This window comes from Panulirus ornatus, chromosome 7, assembly GCF_036320965.1.
Source record: "Panulirus ornatus isolate Po-2019 chromosome 7, ASM3632096v1, whole genome shotgun sequence".
Classification (NCBI taxonomy): Eukaryota; Metazoa; Arthropoda; class Malacostraca; order Decapoda; family Palinuridae; genus Panulirus; species Panulirus ornatus.
This window is the reverse complement of record NC_092230.1, coordinates 27,317,896-27,336,587: the sequence shown is the minus strand read 5'-3', so window position 1 is coordinate 27,336,587 and position 18,692 is coordinate 27,317,896. Positions and strand designations below refer to the sequence as shown.

General features: G+C 51.4%; 1 protein-coding gene across 1 annotated transcript in view; it reads left to right on the top strand.

Annotated features, from left to right (window-relative positions):
- Positions 1–1,349: 1,349 nt before the first annotated feature.
- The window catches only part of LOC139749465 (uncharacterized), an 84,223-nt gene continuing 66,880 nt past the window's right edge, over positions 1,350–18,692 (top strand). Inside the window, exon 1 of the mRNA XM_071663367.1 lies at positions 1,350–1,422. The gene's annotated coding sequence lies outside the window, so the exon portion shown is untranslated. The remainder of the gene's footprint in view (positions 1,423–18,692) is intronic.

The window sequence follows — 18,692 nt, the reverse complement described above, 5'->3', positions numbered from 1 at the left end:
AATACATAACAGGCATCAGAGAAAACGGAAACGTTGTCTTGCTCAGTCTAATCCTTATAAGCTGGCTTGGGTGGGAGAGCCATCTGGACCTGCACCTGTAGCCAGGTGCCAGGGTACTGTACGCAGCCATTGATCAGCTTGTGTGGGGCAGCGGCCGATATATCACAGGCGATAGATAATCAACAGTATACAGTTAAATTTCAAATCGTATTATTGATAAGCAAAGCACAGAAAGCCACTTGCTACATATATATAGTCATTAGCACTTTGCTGATTGGGAGAAAACTATCAAAACTATGCAGCTAAAAAGTATATCCAAATTTCCAAAAAGGAGGGATTTATATTCATATGAACAGGGCATAATATTCAAACCTAAACATCACGACATCCCCACCTTAAGGATCGTTTTGGTGTTGGTGTTAACACTTTGCTTACGGGACGCCCAGGGTCTATTACGCATCGGTTCGAATCCTGTTCATGGCAGCCGTTCCTCGTTTAACCCAGCTGTTCATCCTTCCCGAGGGACTGGTCGATAAAAAGGGCATTCAGGTACCCGTGTCGTCCCAGCCACGATAATAAAAGAAGACAGTCGTAATATATGCATTTGAAACTTTCCGTCCACAAAGAATGTTTTACAAAATACCACACTGAAAACAGGAATAGTAACTGCTATATTGCTCATGTTTTACGGTATGGTCTGTTAACACCTTTCTGTTGTTGATACAGTGTCTTCTGTCATCCACATTAGGGAAGTACTGCATGAACATATTGGCTTACAGAAAACCTTCGACGTAATTCCATTTTCTATGGTGAGTGTGGTGGTGTGTGTGGTCTACGGCCGTCCTTAAGGGTAGTGAATTTAATCGTCAGTTGCCAAGAATGTCGTTGTAATGTCACCGTCAAAGAGAGAATATGTTATCATGATTACATTTTGTTTCAATTTTGCTTTACCACACAAAAACGAGAGAGAAAATATTCAGAAGTTGAATGACGTCAGTATTATTTTGAAACATGGACGATGTCTGACTCCGAATTGTTACAGTGGCTCTGGCTTGGATCGGCTCATGTTAAAAATTTGCATCTTATTATCTATAAAACGTCATTTTCTTATGTAAGATTTTAGTAACACACTCCAGAGGCACAAATACAAGGAACCTTAGTAAGTATATATTCCAAAACGAAACTTACAAACGAAAAAGGGTATTCACGTTATTATGTATTGAGACCACTTTACGAGACAGTGAAGCCCCATTTCTGCTTCGAGATGGCTGATGAGCGGGTTCATTCGAAGTTCAAAACCGAATATGACTATGTTTGTGGATTTGTTTACATTCATTTGTTGGGCTGTATCTGTGTGCGCCAGTATCGTGACAAGAGCTCCGGGTAGTGTAGTGGTGGAACCTTCTGGGATCAGGAGAAGAGGTAAGATACTAATCACTGAGACCATTGGAGTTACTCAAGTTACTGACACAACTGAGGGTTACGGGGTGAGGATGTGTGATCACTGGTGGTCTGGTCGCTGCCAGGCTGCCTGGTAGCTACCAGAAGGCTAGGCAGCCATTTGCCTGCTGATCTTTCCATAAACAAAGGTATTATTTGCAGCCATGTTTACTAATAACATTTGGGGATTAATGAGTGTAACTAATGTTGAATGACTGGTCAGCTGTACTTTTGTGTACTTGAAGGTTTTAACAACTCTCATTGTAGTTACCACAGCCTGAAAATGTAAAAAACGTATGGACTCAGTTGACAGAGACTTTAGTGCATATTACTATTGGTTTAAGTGACAGCTTTTGATTGTACCTCCTGGAAGGTGTAACCAGCCATGCAGGTTATTACAGTTACGCGGTCGTTTGGGTAAATTACCAGTTTAGCTCAACAATGAAATGATTACTTTTGTTTTGGATTTGCAATATGCAAGCAGTAACAGACCGCAAAGTCCTTTTTATTATAATTCCTTGTGGTTGAGAACGAAAACAGAAACAGATTAGTGTGGTAAGAGTTCGCGCCACTCTCCATCCTCCCGATACGTAGCCACCCCACGGAGTCTCACCCCAGAACTCCACATTAATGCTGACACAATACCATTATGATTCTCTACTTGGGAGATGAGGTAAGATGTTCATAGGTTACGGTCGGCCTGCCGGACCGCGGTGGCTCCTTGACTGGGTCACAGTGAGGTAGGCTGAGGTCGGTCGGCCGGGCGGAGAGCGGTGGCAGCTGTACTGGATCACGGGAGAGGAGGCAAGTTACAGGATCGGCCGGGGCCACAGTGAGGTGGTTAGCGTCGGGTAGCCAGGGAGAGGTAGCTACTGTATTGGGTCACGAGGCCAGTGTCCGTCGGCCAAGAAGTGATGGATGCTGTTCAAGATGAGGCTGAAGGAGGAGAGGGTTGGCTGGTCGGTCAGTGGTGGATACTGTTACTGCGTCACGGTGTTGCCGACGTTGTAGAGGTCGTCTTCGGTGGTGATGCAGATAATGTACTTGATTGTCACGTACTTGCTAACAACTTGCTAAGGGAGAGATGGGAGGAACTGTTGAGATGTATGGCCGGCTTATTCGACGTTCCTGAAACTATGATATCAGGAATACTGCCCAAGATCGCCACTGGAAACGCTTGCTCCAGTAAGGCGTTCAGTCTCGTGTATAGACTCGTGTATAGCCTTTGTTCCAAGAAAGGGGACTGAAATTGTGAATTTGTGGCAGCATTTTCACACGCGTTCTATGTTTAGGACTACACTTAAACGAACTGGGAAATGCGCATTTTGTCAGGTTCCATATTGAGTCTATACTTGGCGCTTTGCTTAAGATCACGACCCGTGTGGAGCAGACTCATCCCTCTCTCCCACACTTTCGTAATTTCGATACGTCTCATCACACACTGTATCTTGCCAGGGACATGATAATGGTGGGTGATGGAGACTCTTATCGTGCTGTGGGTAAGCACGACAGTGCGACCCTTTGATATCGACGGTACGACCTTTAAGTGTGTTGGCCTGAACCTCTGATCTAATCCTTAAGAGTCGCATCAAATACTAGAAGCCTCCATACCTAAGGGTCGTACCGTCGTACTCGAGTCGTTCCGTCGTACTCAAGGATCGTTCCGTCGTACTCAAGAGTCGTGCCGTCGTACTCAAGGGTCGTGCCGTCGTACTCAAGAGTCGTGCCGTCGTACTCAAGGGTCATGCCGTTGTACTCAAGGGTCGTGCCGTCGTACTCAAGGGTCGTGCCGTCGAACTCAAGAGTCGTGCCGTCGTACTCAAGGGTCATGCCGTCGTACTCAAGGGTCGTGCCGTCGAACTCAAGGGTCGTGCCGTCGAACTCAAGAGTCGTGCCGTCGTACTCAAGGGTCATGCCGTCGTACTCAAGGGTCGTGCCGTCGTACTCAAGAGTCGTGCCGTTGTACTCAAGGGTCGTGCCGTCGTACTCAAGAGTCGTGCCGTCGTACTCAAGGGTCATGCCGTCGTACTCAAGGGTCGTGCCGTCTTACTCAAGAGTCGTGCCGTCGTACTCAAGGGTCATGCCGTTGTACTCAAGAGTCGTGCCGTCGTACTCGAGTCGTGCCGTCGTACTCGAGTCGTGCCGTCTTACTCGAGTCGTGCCGTCGTACTCAGGGGTCGTGCCGTCGTACTCAGGGGTCGTGCCGTCGTACTCAGGGGTCGTGCCGTCGTACTCGAGTCGTGCCGTCGTACTCGAGTCGTGCCGTCGTACTCAAGGGTCGTGCCGTCGTACTCAAGGGTCGTGCCGTCGAACTCAAGGGTCGTGCCGACGTCCTCGAGTCGTGCCGTCGTACTCAAGCGTCGTGCCGTCGTACTCGAGTCGTGCCGTCGTACTCAAGGATCGTGCCGTCGTACTCGAGTTGTGCCGTCGTACTCGAGTTGTGCCGTCGTACTCAAGGGTCGTGCCGTTGTACTCAAGGGTCGTGCCGACGTGCTCAAGGATCGTGCCGTCGTACTCGAGTTGTGCCGTCGTACTCGAGTTGTGCCGTCGTACTCAAGAGTCGTGCCGTCGTACTCGAGTGTCGTGCCGTCGTACTCAAGGGTCGTGCCGTTGTACTCAAGGATCGTGCCGTCGCACTCGAGTCGTGCCGTCGTACTCAAGAGTCGTGCCGACGTACTCGAGTCGTGCCGTCGTGCTCAGTGATCGCATCATCCTACTTAAGGGGTCCTACGATCGTGCTCAGGCAGTTTACATGCCCCAGGTAAGATGAACCACCGACTGAGTGATTTCCCCCAAGGATAGTCAAGGACATCAGTGACCTGCCACTGGGTTCATTTATCTTGAATTTTTAAGTTCTGGTTCATCTATTTAGGTTTGAGCCCTTTTCTTTCACCCCAGCTGTAAATTAAAGAGAATCTAACGTTAAGAAAGCCAGTTGAAGATGATTTGGTGAATCTTCAAATGAATCTCCAAATACGTCATCGAGCCTGCTGGGTAGACTGCTTATCCTAGTGACACACTCACTTGGTGTTTACACCATGAATAGAGAGTTTTAAGTAAAGTATCCTTCATCAATCCATTGCTATTTCGTCTGTCGTCCCCTTATATGATCCGACATTCCATTAGAGGGAAGGAAGCAGTGTAGACTTATGTACAGCAGACTGTGTCATCCAGCAATTATAGACAGCAGACAATGTATGTATCAGTTATGGGCATCTAACAAGGCTTTTAATATCGATAGAAAACGAATAAGGCGTCTGCCGTCTAGCAGTTACAGGTATGACACAAGGCGTCTAGCAGCTATAGACGAAATGCAAGTTATTCAGAGGTTGTGGACAATAAGCAAGGCATCCAGTAGTTATAGGAAACAAACGAGGCATCTCGTGATTGTAAAGAGTAAACAAGGCATCAAGAACCTGTAGGTAACATATGTGCGCAAAACGTTTCAAATTGTTTTTAATGGCCAAGTTTCGTGTCGTGATTGCAGTCCACCTGCACGAGATTTTCTACTGCCAGTCTGGTCATTGGTGGGAGAACCGTCTTGCGACCCACTCGTGAACGGAGGTAGGTGGAACTTCATATAACCAGCTGTTGCTGGGAGAAGCCTTATATGATCGCTCAGGTAAACGAGGAATTAGCCTTTGGCTATAGATGGGAGGAGCTTTGCAACTAGAGAAGTAGTGGTTGCTATACATGTGTGACCACAATAACCTGTACTGTGGACTTTCATGTACACGTTATCCTGCTACGACCCATACAACAAACATTCTCCTTAGTGATTATGTAGCTCCATGCGTGTTAGGTAATCCTTGTTAGCATGTCAAAGACTTAAGACAGTTATCCATGACATGAGTTAAGGTATACGCTCCCAGGGGCTTGGTCAGTTAGCAGTGTGGTGTAAGGAAGTCGTTGTCACACACTCTTCTATTGTCTCAACGGCTTCATACTCTGTCATCAGTTCTGGTGCAAAGGAAGGATTGGGGGACTTGTAAGGCAACGCAGTACAAAGACTCGACATTATTGCATGACGTGTGGATATGAGAGGTGATGACGAACACAGGGCATGACAGAAAGGTATGAGGTAAAGGGCTAGTGAGACCCACATGACTTTGCGAGATAAACAGGCACAGGTCATGGCACCATTTGGCTCCCTCTATCACTACCTCGCGCCCACCTCTACCATTAGTGAGGTAAAGAAATGTAACCATTTTTAGGAGAATTTCTTTCTTTACTGGATTTTTTTCCCCCTTTCTGTTGCTGCGTTCTCTCTGCCTGCGGGAAGCTATTTCTCTAGAGGCAGAGCAAATACATTACCCCGTCTCGTATATCAAGCTGCAATGCCAGAGGGCAGCACAGCGCTGCTCCAGTGTGGTAAACAGTGTCCGAGGGCAGCACGGTGTTCGCCAGTGTGGTATATAGTGCCATAGGGCAACACAGTGCTCCCAGTGCGGTATACATTGCCAGAGGGCAGCAAGGTGTTCCCCAGTGTAGTTTGCAGTGCTAGAAGGCAGTACAGTGCTCCCCATTGTGGTATACAGGGATAGAGGGCAGTACAATGTTCTTCAGTGTGGTGTACAATGCCAGAAGGGAGCACGGTGCTTCCCTGTGTGATATACAGTGCCAGAGGACAAAATAGTGCTACCTAGTGTGGTATACAGTGTCAGACGGCAGCGCGGTGCTCCCCTGTGTGGTATACAGTGTCAAAGGACAGCACAGTGCTGTCACAGTGTGGTATACGTTGCCAAAGAGCAGCACAGTGTTCCCCAAATGTGGTATACGGTGCCAGAGGGCAGCACAATGCTCCCCAAGTGTGGTATACAGTATCATAGGGTAGCGCGGTGTTCCCCTAGTGCTGTATACAGTGCCAGAGGGCAGCAGGGTGCTCCCGCAGTGTGGTGTACAGTGCAAGAGGGTATTACGGTGCTCTCCCAGCGTGGTATACAGTGCCAGAGGGTGGCACAGTTCTCCCCGAGTGTGGTATGTAGTGCCATGAGACACCAAGGTGTTCTCCGGTGCATCATACAATGTCGTAAGACATCTCGGTGCTCCCCTGTGTGGTATACAGTGCCAGAGGGCAGCACAGTGCTCCCCAGTGTGATATACAGTTTCAGAGGGCAGCACGGTGTTCCTTCAGTGTGGTATACAGTACGAGAGGGTAGTACAGTGATCCCCAGTATGATATACATTGTCAGGGGGCAGCACAGTGCTTGCCAGTTGTATACAGTGTCAGGGGGCAACACGGTGCTCCCCTGTGTAGTATACAGTGTCAGAGGGCAGCACAGTGCTGCTCCCCAGTGTGGTATACAGTGTCAGAGGGCAGCACGGTGCTCCCCAGTATGGCATACTGTGTCAAAGGACAGCACGGTGCTCCCCAGTGGGGTATATAGTAGCAGAGGGCAGCACAGTGCTCCCCCAGTGTGGTATACAGTGCCAGAGGGCAGCACCATGCTCACCAGTGTGGTATACTGTGTTAGAGGACAGAATAGTGCTACCCAGTGTGGCATACAGTGCCATAGGGCAGCACAATGTTCCCTAAGTGTGGTATACAGTGCCAGAAGGCAGCACGGTGATCCCACAGTGTGGTATATAGTGCTAGAGGGCAGCAAAGTTCTCCCCAGTGTGGTGTACGTTGTCAGAGGCAGCACGGTGTTCCCAGTGTGGTATACAGTGCCAGAGGGCAACACGGTGCTCCCCCAGTCTGGTATACAGTGCAAGAGGGCAGCACGGTGCTCTTCCAGCGTGGTATACAGTGACAGAGGGCAGCACAGTGCTTCCAAGTGTGTTATACTGTGTCAGAGGGCATCACGGTACTCCTCCAGTGTGGTATACAGTGACAGAGGCAGCGCGGTGTTACACAGTGTGGTACACAGTGCCCGAGGGCAGCATGGTGTTCCACCAATATGGTATACAGTGTCAGAGGGTACCATGGTGCTTCCCCAGTGTGGTATACTGTGACAGGGGGCGGCACAGTGCTCCCCCAGGGTGGTATACAGTGTCAGAGGGCAGTACGGTATTTTCCCAGTGTGGTATACAGTGTTAGACGGCAGGATAGGACTCAACACTGTGGTATACAGTGCAAGAAGGCAATACGGTCTCCGTTGTGTGGTATGCAGTGCCAGAGGGTGGCATGGGGCTCCCTCCCTGTGGTATACAATGCCAGAGGGCAGCACGGTGCTCCCCATTGTGGTATACAGTGGCGGAAGGCAGCATTGTGCTCCACCAATGTGGTATACAGTGTCACAGGGCAGCACAGCGCTCCCCACTGTGGTACACAGTGTCAGAGGTCAGCACGGTACTCCCCCAGTATGGTATAGAGTCCCAGAGGTTAGCACAGTGCTCCCAATGTGGTTTACAGTGTCAGACGGCAGCACGGTGCTCCCCAGAGTGGTATACAGTGCAAGAGGGCAGCACGGCGCTCATCAGTTTGGTATACAGTGCCAGAGGGCAGCATAGTCCTCCCCAGTGTGCTATACAATGCCACAGGGCAGCATCGGGTTCCCTCAGTGTGGTATACAGTGCCAGAGGGCAGCATGGTGCTCTCCAGTGTGGTATACAGTGCCAAAGGACATTCAGATGCACCACCAATCAGGTATACAATGTTATAGGGCAGCATTGTGCTCCCCAGTGTGGTATACAGTGACAGAGGGCAGCACGGTGCTCCCCAGTATGGTATACAGTGACAGAGGGCAGCAAAGTGCTCCCCAGTGTGGTATAAAGTGACAGAGGGCAGCATGGTGCACCCCAGTGTGGTATACAGTGCCATAGTGCAGCATATTGCTCCCCAGTGTGGTATACAGTGCCAGAGGGCGGCACAACGCTACTCCAATGCGGTATACATTTCCAGAGAGGAGCACGGTGCTCCCCTAGTTTGGTATACAGTGCCAGAGGGTAGCACAGTACTCCCCCAGTGTGATATACAATGCCAGAGCGTAGCATGGTGCTCCTTAGTATGGTATACAGTGACAGAGGGCAGCACAGTGCTCCCCAGTGTGGTATACAGTGGCAAAGGGCAGCACGGTGCTCCCCGGTGTGATATGCATTGCCAGAGGGCAGTACGGTGCTCCTCAGTGTGGTATACAGTGCCCGAGGGCAACATGGTGCTGTTTAGTGTAGAATATAGTGTTAGAGAGCAGCACGGTGCTCCCCCACTGAGATATACAGTGCTACAGGGCAGCATAGTACTCCCTCAGTGTGGTATAAAGTGCTAAAGAACAGCACAATGCTTCCCAGTGTGGTATACGGTGCCAGATGGAAGCACGGCTCTCCTCTAGTGTGGTATACAGTGCCAGAGGGCAACATGATGCTTCTCCAGTGTGATATACAATGCCTGAGGGTAGCATGGTGTTCTCCAGTGTAGTATACAGTGACAGAAGGCAGCACGGTGCCCACCAGTGTGGTATACATGGCGGCGGGTAGCACGGTGGTCCCCCAGTGTGGTACACAATGCCAGAGGGTAATGCGGTGCTTCCTAGTGTGGAATACAATGCCAGAGAGCAGCATGGTGGTCCCCCAGTGAGATATACATTGCTCGAGGGCAGCATGAGGCTCCCTTAGTGTGGTATAAAGTGCCAGAGGGCAGCACGGTGAGCACCAGTGTACTATACAATGCCAGAGGGCAGCACAGTGCTCCCCAGTGTAGTATACTGTTTCAGAGGGCAGCACAGTGTTCCTCCAGTAAGGTATACAAGGCCAGAGGGCAGCACTGTGCTCCCCAAGTGTGGTATACAGTGTCATGGAGCAGCATAGTGCTCCCCAGTGTGGTGTACAGTGTCAGCTGCAGGCCAGCTTGGTGCTCTCTAAATGTAGTATACAGTGTCAGAGGGCAGCACAGTGTTCCTAGGTGTGGTATACAGCGCCAAAGGGCATCACAGTTCTCCCCAGTGTGGTGTACAATGTCAGAGGGTAGCACGGTGCTCCCCAGTGTGGTATACAGTGTCAGAGGGTAGCACAGTGCTCCTCAGTGTGGTATACAGTGCCAAAGGGTTGCACGGTGCTCATCACTGTGTTATACAGTGCCAGAGGGCAGCACGGTGCTCCTTAGTGTGGTATACCATGCCAGAGGGCAACACAGCGCTCCCCCAATGTGGTATACAGTGCCAGAAGACAGCATGTGCTCCCATCTGTGGTATACAGTGACAGAGGGCAGCATGGGGCTCCCTCAGTGTGGTATACAGTGCTAGAGGGCAGCATGGTGGTCCTCAGTGCGGTATACAGTGGTGAAGGGTAGTATGGAGCTTTTCAGTGTGGTATACATTGCTAGACTGGAGCACATTGCTCCCCCGGTGTGGTATACAGTGCCAGAGGGCAGCACAGTAGTCCCCGGTGTGTAATACGGTGCCAGAGGGCAGGACAGGGCTTCCTAGTGTAGTATACAGTGTCAGAGGGCATCACAGCGCTCCCAGGATGGTATATAGCGCCAGAGGGCAGCTCAGTACTCCCTAGTGTGGTGCACAGTGTCAGAGGGTAGCACAGTGCTCCCCATAGTGGTACTTATTGTCAGAGGTTAGCTCGGTACTCCCGTTGTGTATTATAGAGTGCCAGACGGCAGCACAGTGTTTCCCAGTGTAGTATACAGTATCAAATGGCAGCATGTTGCTCCAACGTGTACTATACAGTGCCAGAGGGCAGCACGGTACTCATCAATGTTATATAGAGTGCCAGAGGGTAGCACGGAGCTCCCCAGTGTGGTATACAATGCCAGATGGCAGCATGGAGCTCTCCAGTGTATTATGTAGTGCCAGAGGGCAGCATTATGCTCCACCAATGTGGTGCACTGTGTTACAGGGCAGCATGGTGCTCCCAAAGTGTGGTATACAGTGTTAGAATGTACTACTGTGCTCCCCAGGTTGATATACAGTGCTAGAGGGCAGCACAGTGCTCCCCAGTGTAGTATACTGTTTCAGAGGACAGCATGGTACTCCGCCAATCGGGTATACAGTGCCCGAGGGCGGCACAGTGCTCCCCAGTGTAGTATACTGTTTCAGAGGGCAGCACGGTGCTCCGCCAATGGGGTATACAATGCCAGAGGGCAGCACAGTGCTCCCCAGTGTTGTATACTGTTTCAGAGGACAGCACGGTGCTCCGCCAATGGGGTATACAATGCCAGAGGGCAGCACAGTGCTCCCCAATGTAGTATACTGTTTCAGAGGGCAGCACGGTGCTCCGCCAATGGGGTATACAGTGCCAGAAGGCAGCACTGTGCTCGCCAAGTGTGGTATACAGTGTCATTGAGCAGCAAAGTGGTCCCCAGTGTGGTGTATAGTGTCAAAGGGCAGCACGTTGCTCCCCCACTGAAATATACAATGCTACAGGTCAGCTTGGTGCTCTCTAAGTGTAGTATACAGTGTCAGAGGGCAGTACAGTGCTCTTAGGTGTGGTATACAGCGCCAAAGGGCAGCACAGTGCTCCCCAGTATGGTGTGCAGCGTCAGAGGGCAGCACAATGCTCCTCAGTGTGATATGCAGCGCTAAAGGGCAGCACAGTGCTCCCCAGTATGTTGTACAGTGCCAGAGGGCAGCACAGTGCTCCCCAGTGTGTTATATTGTGTCAGACGGCAGCATGTTGCTCCCCTTCATGGTATACAGTGCCAGAGGGCAGCACGGTGCTCATCATTGTGTTATACAGTGCCAGAGGGCAGCACGGTGCTCCTCAGTGTGGTATACTATGCCAGAGGGCAGCACAGGGCTCCCCAATATGGTATACAGTGCCAGAAGACAGCATGGTTCTCCCGTCTATGGTATACAGTGACAGAGGACAGCATGGGGCTCCCTCAGTGTGGTATAGAGTGCAAGAGGGCAGCATGGTGGTCCTCAGTGCGGTATACAGTGGTGAAGGGTAGTATGGAGGTTTTCAGTGTGGTATACATTGCCAGACTGTAGCACAGTGCTCCCCCGGTGTGGTATACAGTGCCAGAGGGCAGCACAGTAGTCTCCGGTGTGGAATACGGTGCCAGAGGGCAGGACAGGACTCCCTAGTGTGGTATACAGTGTCAGAGGGCAGCACTGTGCTCCCTGGTATGGTATAGAGCTCTAGAGGGCAGCACAGCGTTCCCCAGTGTGGTGCACAGTGTCAGAGGGTAGCATGGTGCTCCCCAGTGTGGTATACAATGTGAGAGCGTAGCACAGTGCTCTCAATTGTGGTACACATCGTCAGACGTTAGCACGGTACTTTTCTTGTGTGGTATAGAGTCCCAGACGGCAGCACAGTGTTTCCCAGTATGGTATACAGAATCAAATGGCAGCATGTTGCTCCAACGTGTGATATACATGACAGAGGGCAGCACGGTACTCATCATTATGGTATACAGTGCCAGAGGGCAGAACGTAGCTCCCCAGTGTGGTATACAATGCCAGATGACAGCATGGTGCTCTCCAGTGTGGTGTATAGTGCCAAAGGGCAGCACTATACCAATGTGGTACACTGTGTTGCAGGACAGCATGGTGCTCCCAAAGTGTGGTATACAGTGTTAGAATGTAATACGGTGCTCCACAGTTTGGTATACGGTGCCAGAGGGCAGCACAGTGCTCCCCAGTGTGGTTTACGGCGCCAGAAGGCAGCACAGTGCCCCAGGGTGCATACAGCACCAGAGGGCAGCATAGTGTCCTCCAGTGTGGTATACAGTGCCAGAGGGCAGCACAGTGCTCCCCAGTGTAGTATACTGTTTCAGAGGGCACCACGGTGCTCCACCAGTGTAGTATACACTGCCAGAGGGCAGCCCTGTGCTCCCCAAGTGTGGTATACAGTGTCATAGAGCAGCACAGTGCTCCCCAGTGTGATGTACAGTCTCAAAGTGCAGCACTGTCCTCCCTCACTGAGATATACAATGCTACAGGTCAGCATGGTGCTCTCTTAGTATACAATGTAAGAGGGCAGCACAGTGCTCCCCGTTATGGTATACAGCGCCAGAGGGCAGCACAGTGCTCCCTTGTGTGGTGGACAGTGTCAAAGGGTAGGATGGTGCTCCCCAGTGTGATATACAGTGTCATAGGGTAGCACAGTGCTCCCGATTGTGGTACACATTGTCAGAGGTTAGCACGGTATTCCCCTTGTCTGGTATAGGGCAGCACAGAGCTTCCCAGTGTGGTATACAATGCCAGATGGCAGCACGATGCTCTCCAGTGTGGTATATAGTGCCAGAGGGCAGCAATATGCTCCACCAATGTGGTACACTGTGTTACAGGGCAGTATGGTGCTCCGAAAGTGTGGTATACAGTGTTAGAATGTAGTACGGTGCTACCCAGTTTGGTATACAGTGCCAAAGGGCAGCAAAGTGCTCCCCAGTGTAGTGTACTGTTTCAGAGGGCAGCACGGTGCTCTGCCAATGGGATATACAATGCAAGAGTGCAGCACTGTGCTCCCTAAGTGTGGTATACAATGTCATAGAGCAGCATGGTACTCATCATTGTGGTATTCAGTGCCAGAGGGCAGCACGGAGCTCCCCAATGTGGTATACAATGCCAGATGGCAGCATGGTGCTCTCCAGTGTGGTGTATAGTGCCAGAGGGCAGCACTATGCTCTACCAATGTGGTACACTGTGTTACAGGACAGCTATGTGCTCCCAAAGTGTGGTATACAGTGTTAGAATGTAGTACGGTGCTCCACAGTTTGGTATACGGTGCCAGAGGGCAGCACAGTGCTCCCCAGTGTGGTTTACGGCGCCAGAAGGCAGCACAGTGCCCCAGTGTGCATACAGCACCAGAGGGCAGCATAGTGTCCCCCAGTGTGGTATACAGTGCCAGAGGGCAGCACAGTGCTCCCCAGTGTAGTATACTGTTTCAGAGGGCACTACGGTGCTCCACCAGTGTGGTATACACTGCCAGAGGGCAGCCCTGTGCTCCCCAAGTGAGTGTGGTATACAGTGTCATAGAGCAGCACAGTGCTCCCCAGTGTGATGTACTGTTTCAAAGTGCAGCACTGTCCTCCCCCACTGAGATATACAATGCTACATGTCAGCATGGTGCTCTCTTAGTATACAGTGTAAGAGGGCAGCACAGTGCTCCCCGTTATGGTATACAGCGCCAGAGGGCAGCACAGTGCTCCCTTGTGTGGTGGACAGTGTCAAAGGGTAGGATGGTGCTCCCCAGTGTGATATACAGTGTCATAGGGTAGCACAGTGCTCCCGATTGTGGTACACATTGTCAGATGTTAGCACGGTATTCCCCTTGTGTGTCATAGGGCAGCACAGAGCTTCCCAGTGTGGTATACAATGCCAGATGGTAGCACGATGCTCTCCAGTTTGGTATATAGTGCCAGAGGGCAGCAATATGCTCCACCAATGTGGTACACTGTGTTGCAGGGCAGTATGGTGCTCCGAAAGTGTGGTATACAGTGTTAGAATGTAGTACGGTGCTCCCCAGTTTGGTATACAGTGCCAAAGGGCAGCAAAGTGCTCCCCAGTGTAGTATACTGTTTCAGAGGGCAGCACGGTGCTCCGCCAATGGAGTATACAATGCAAGAGTGCAGCACTGTGCTCCCCAAGTGTGGTATACAATGTCATAGAGCAGCACGGTACTCCCCAATGTGGTATACAGTGTCAAATGGCAGCAAAGTGCTCCCCCAGTGTGGTATAGAGCGCCAGAAGGTAGCACAGTGCTCCCCAGTGTGGTATACAGCGCCAGAGGGCAGCACAGTGCTCCCCAGTGTGTCAAATAGTGTCAGACGGCATCATGTTGCTTGTGGTATATAGTGCCAGAGGGCAGCACGGTGCTCATCATTGTGTTATACAGTGTCGGAGGGCAGCACGCTGCTCCTCAGTGTGGTATACTATGCCAGAGGGCAGCACAGTGCTCCCCCAATGTGGTGTACATTGCGAGATGACAGCATGGTGTTCCCATCTGTGGTATACAGTGCCAGAGGACAACGTGGGGTTCCCGCAGTGTGGTATACAGTGCTAGAGGACAGTATGGTGGTCCTCAGTGTGGTATACAGTGGCGAAGGGTAGTTTGGTGCTTTTCAGTGTTTTATACATTGCCAAACTGTAGCACATTGCTGCCCCGGTGTAGTTTACAGTGCCAGAGGGCAGCCCAGTAGTCCCCGGTGTGTAATACGGTGCCAGAGGGCAGGACAGGGCTCTCTAGTGTGGTATACAGTGTCAGAGGGCATCACAGTGCTCCCCGGTATGGTATACATCGCCAGAGGGCAGCTCAGTGCTCCCTAGTGTGGTGCACAGTGTCAGAGGGTAGCACAGTGCTCCCCATTGTGGTACACATTGTCAGAGATTAGCACCGTACTCCCGTTGTGTGGTATAGAGTGCCAGACGGCAGCACAGTGTTTCTTAGTGTGGTATACAGTATCAAATGGCAACATGTTGCTCCAATGTGTGGTATACAGTGCCAGAGGGTATCACGGTACACGTCAGTGTGGTATACAGTGCCAGAGGGCAGCACGGAGCTCCCCAGTGTGTTATACAATGCCAGATGGTAGCATGGTGCTCTCCAGTGTATTATGTAGTGCCAGAGGGCAGCAATATACTCCAACAATGTGGAACATTGTGTTACAGGGCAGCATGGTCTCCCAAAGTGTGGTATACAATGTTAAAATGTAGTACGGTGCTCCCCAGTTTGGTATATAGTGCCAGAGGGCAGCAAAGTGCTCCCCAGTGTAGTGTACCGTTTCAGAGGGCAGCACGGTTCTCCGTCAATGGTGTATACAATGCCAGAGGGCGGCACTGTGCTCCCCAGTGTAGTATGCTATTTCAGAGGGCAGCACGGTGCTCCGCCAATGGGGTATACAATGCCAGAGGGCAGCACAGTGCTCCCCAGTGTTGTATACTGTTTCAGAGGACAGCACGGTGCTCCACCAATGGGGTATACAATGCCAGAGGGCAGCACAGTGCTCCCAATGTAGTATACTGTTTCACAGGGCAGCACGGTGCTCCGCCAATGGGGTTTACAATGCCAGATGGTAGTACGGTGCTCGCCAAGTGTGGTATACAGTGTCATTGTGCAGCACAGTGCTCCCCAGTGTGGTGTATAGTGTCAAAGGTCAGCACGTTGCTCCCCCACTGAGATATACAATGCTACAGGTCAGCATGGTGCTCTCTAAGTGTAGTATACAGTGTCAGAGGGCAGTATAGTGCTCTTAGTTGTGGTATACAGCGCCAGAGGGCAGCACAGTGCTCCCCAGTGTGGTGTAGAGTGTCAGAGGGCAGCACGGTGCTCCCTCTTTGAGATATACAATGCTACGGGGCAGCATGGTGTTCCCTCAGTGTGGTATACAGTGTCAGAGGGCAGCACAGTGCTCCTCCGGTGTGTTATACAGCACCAAAGGGCAGCACAGTGCTCCCCAGTGTGGTTTACAGTGTCAAAGGGCAGCACGGTGCTCTCAGTGTGGTATACGGTGCCAGAGGGTAGCACAGTACTCCTCAGTGTGGTATACATTGCCAGAGGGTAGCACAGTGCTCCTCTAGTGTGGTATAGAGTGCCAGAGGGCAGCACAGTGCTCCCCAGTGTGATATATAGTGTCAGACGGCAGCATGTTTTTTTCTTTTATGGTATACAATGCCAGAGGGCAGCACGGTGCTCATCATTGTGTTATACAGTGCCAGAGGGCAGCACTGTGCTCCTCAATGTGGTATACTATGCCAGAAGGCAGCACAGGGCTCCCCCAATATGGTATACAGTGCCAGAAGACAGCATGGTGCTCCCATCTGTGGTATACAGTGACAGAGGACAGCATGGGGCTCCCTCAGTGTGGTATACAGTGCAAGAGGGCAGCATGGTGGTCCTCAGTGCGGTATACAGTTGTGAAGGGTAGTATGAGCTTTTCAGTGTGGTATACATTGCCAAACTGTAGCACAGTGCTCCCCCGGTGTGGTATACAGTACCAGAGGGCAGCACAGTAGTCCCCGGTGTGGAATACGGTGCCAGAGGGCAGGACAGGGCTCCCTAGTGTGGTATACAGTGTCAGAGGGGAGCACAGTGCTCCCTGATATGGTATACAGATCTAGAGAGCAGCACAGTGTTCCCCAGTGTGGTGCACAGTGTCAGAGGGTAGCATGGTGCTCCCCAGTGTGGTATACAATGTGAGAGCGTAGCACAGTGCTCCCCATTGTGGTACACATCGTCAGAGGTTAGCACGGTACTGTTCTTGTGTGGTATAGAGTGCCAGACGGCAGCACAGTGTTTCCCAGTATAGTATACAGAATGAAATTGCAGCATGTTGCTCGAACGTGTGATATACATGCCAGAGGGCAGCACGGTACTCATCATTATGGTATACAGTGCCAGAGGGCAGCACTTAGCTCCCCAGTGTGGTATACAATGCCAGATGGTAGCATGGTGCTCTCCAGTGTGGTGAATATTGCCAGAGGGCAGCACTGTGCTCTACCATTGTGGTACACTGTGTTACAGGACAGCATGGTGCTCCCAAAGTGTGGTATACAGTGTTAGAATGTAATACGGTGCTCCACAGTTTGGTATACAGTGCCAGAGGGCAGCACAGTGCTCTCCAGTGTGGTTTACGGCGCCAGAAGGCAGCCCAGTGCCCCAGTGTGCATACAGCACCAGAGGGCAGCATAGTGTCCCCCAGTGTGGTATACAGTGCCAGAGGGCAGCACAGTGCTCTCCAGTGTAGTATACTGTTTCAGAGGGCACCACGGTGCTCCACCAGTGTGGTATGCACTGTCAGAGGGCAGCCCTGTGCTCCCCAAGTGTGGTTTACAGTGTCATAAAGCAGCACAGTGCTCCCCAGTGTGGTGTACAGTGTCAGAGGGCAGCACGGTCCTCCTCCACTGAGATATAAAATGCTACAGGTCAGCATGGTGCTCTCCAAGTGTAGTATACAGTGTAAGAGGGCAGCACAGTGCTCCCCGTTATGGTATACAGCGCCAGAGGTTAGCACGGTATTCCTCTTGTGTGGTATAGGGCAGCACAGAGCTCCCCAGTGTGGTATACAATGCCCGATGGCAGCATGATGCTCTCCAGTGTGGTATATAGTGCCAGAGGGCAGCAATATGCTCCACCAATGTGGTACACTGAGTTACAGGGCAGCATGGTGCTCCCAAAGTGTGGTATACAGTGTTAGAAGTAGTACGGTGCTCCCCAGTTTGGTATACAGTGCCAGAGGGCAGCAAAGTGCTCCCCAGTGTAGTATACTGTTTCAGAGGGCAGCACGGTGATCCGCCAATGGGGTATACAATGCCAGAGGGCAGCACTGTGCTCCTCAAGTGCGGTGTACAATGTCATAGAGCAGCTCGGTACTCCCCAATGTGGTATACAGTGTCAAATGGCAGCAAAGTGCTTCCTCAGTGTGGCATAGAGCGCCAGAAGGCAGCACAGTGCTCCCCATTGTGGCATACAGCGCCAGAGGGCAGCACAGTGTCCCTCAATGTGCTATACAGTGCTAGAGGGCAGGACAATGCTCCCCAGTGCAGTAAACCGTTTCAGAGGGCACCACCATGCTCCACCAGTGTGGTATACAATGCCAGAGGGCAGCCATTTGGTCCCCAAGTGTGGTATACATTGTCATAGTGCAGCACAGTGCTCCCTAGTGTGGTATATAGTGTCAAGGGCAGCACGGTGCTCCTCCACTGAGATATAAAATGCTACAGTTCAGCACGGTACTTTCTTAAGTGTATCATACAGTGTCAGAGGGTAGCACAGTGCTCTTACGGTGTGGTATACAACGGCAAACGCAGCACAGTGCTCCCCAGTGTGGTGTACAGTGTCAGAGGGTAGCACGTTGCTCTCCAGTGTGGTATGCAGTGTCAAAGGGTAGAACAGTGCTCCTCAGTGTGTTATGCAACGCCAAAGGGCAGCACAGTGCCCCCCAGTGTGGTGTACAGTGTCAGAGGGCAGCACGGTGCTCCCCCTCTGAGATATACACTGCTACGGGGCAGGATGGTGCTCCCTCAGTGTGGTATACAGTGTCAGATGGTATAACAGTGCCCCTCAGTATGGTACACATTGCCAGAGGCTAGCACAGTACTCCCCTAGTGTGGTATAGAGTGACAGAGGGCAGCACAGTGCTCCCCAGTGTCTTATATAGTGTCAGACGGCAGCATGTTGCTCCCCTTTGTGGTATACAATGCTAGAGGGCAGCACGGTGCTCCTCAGTGTGGTATACTGTGTCAGACGGCAGCACAGTGCTTCCCAATGTGTTATACAGTGCCAGAAGACAGCATGGTGCTCCCATCTGTGGTATACAGTGACAGAGGACAGTATGGGGCTCCCTTAATATGGTATACAGTGTTAGAGGGCAGCATGGTGGTCCTCAGTGCGGTATACAGTGGTGAAGGGTAGTATGGAGCTTT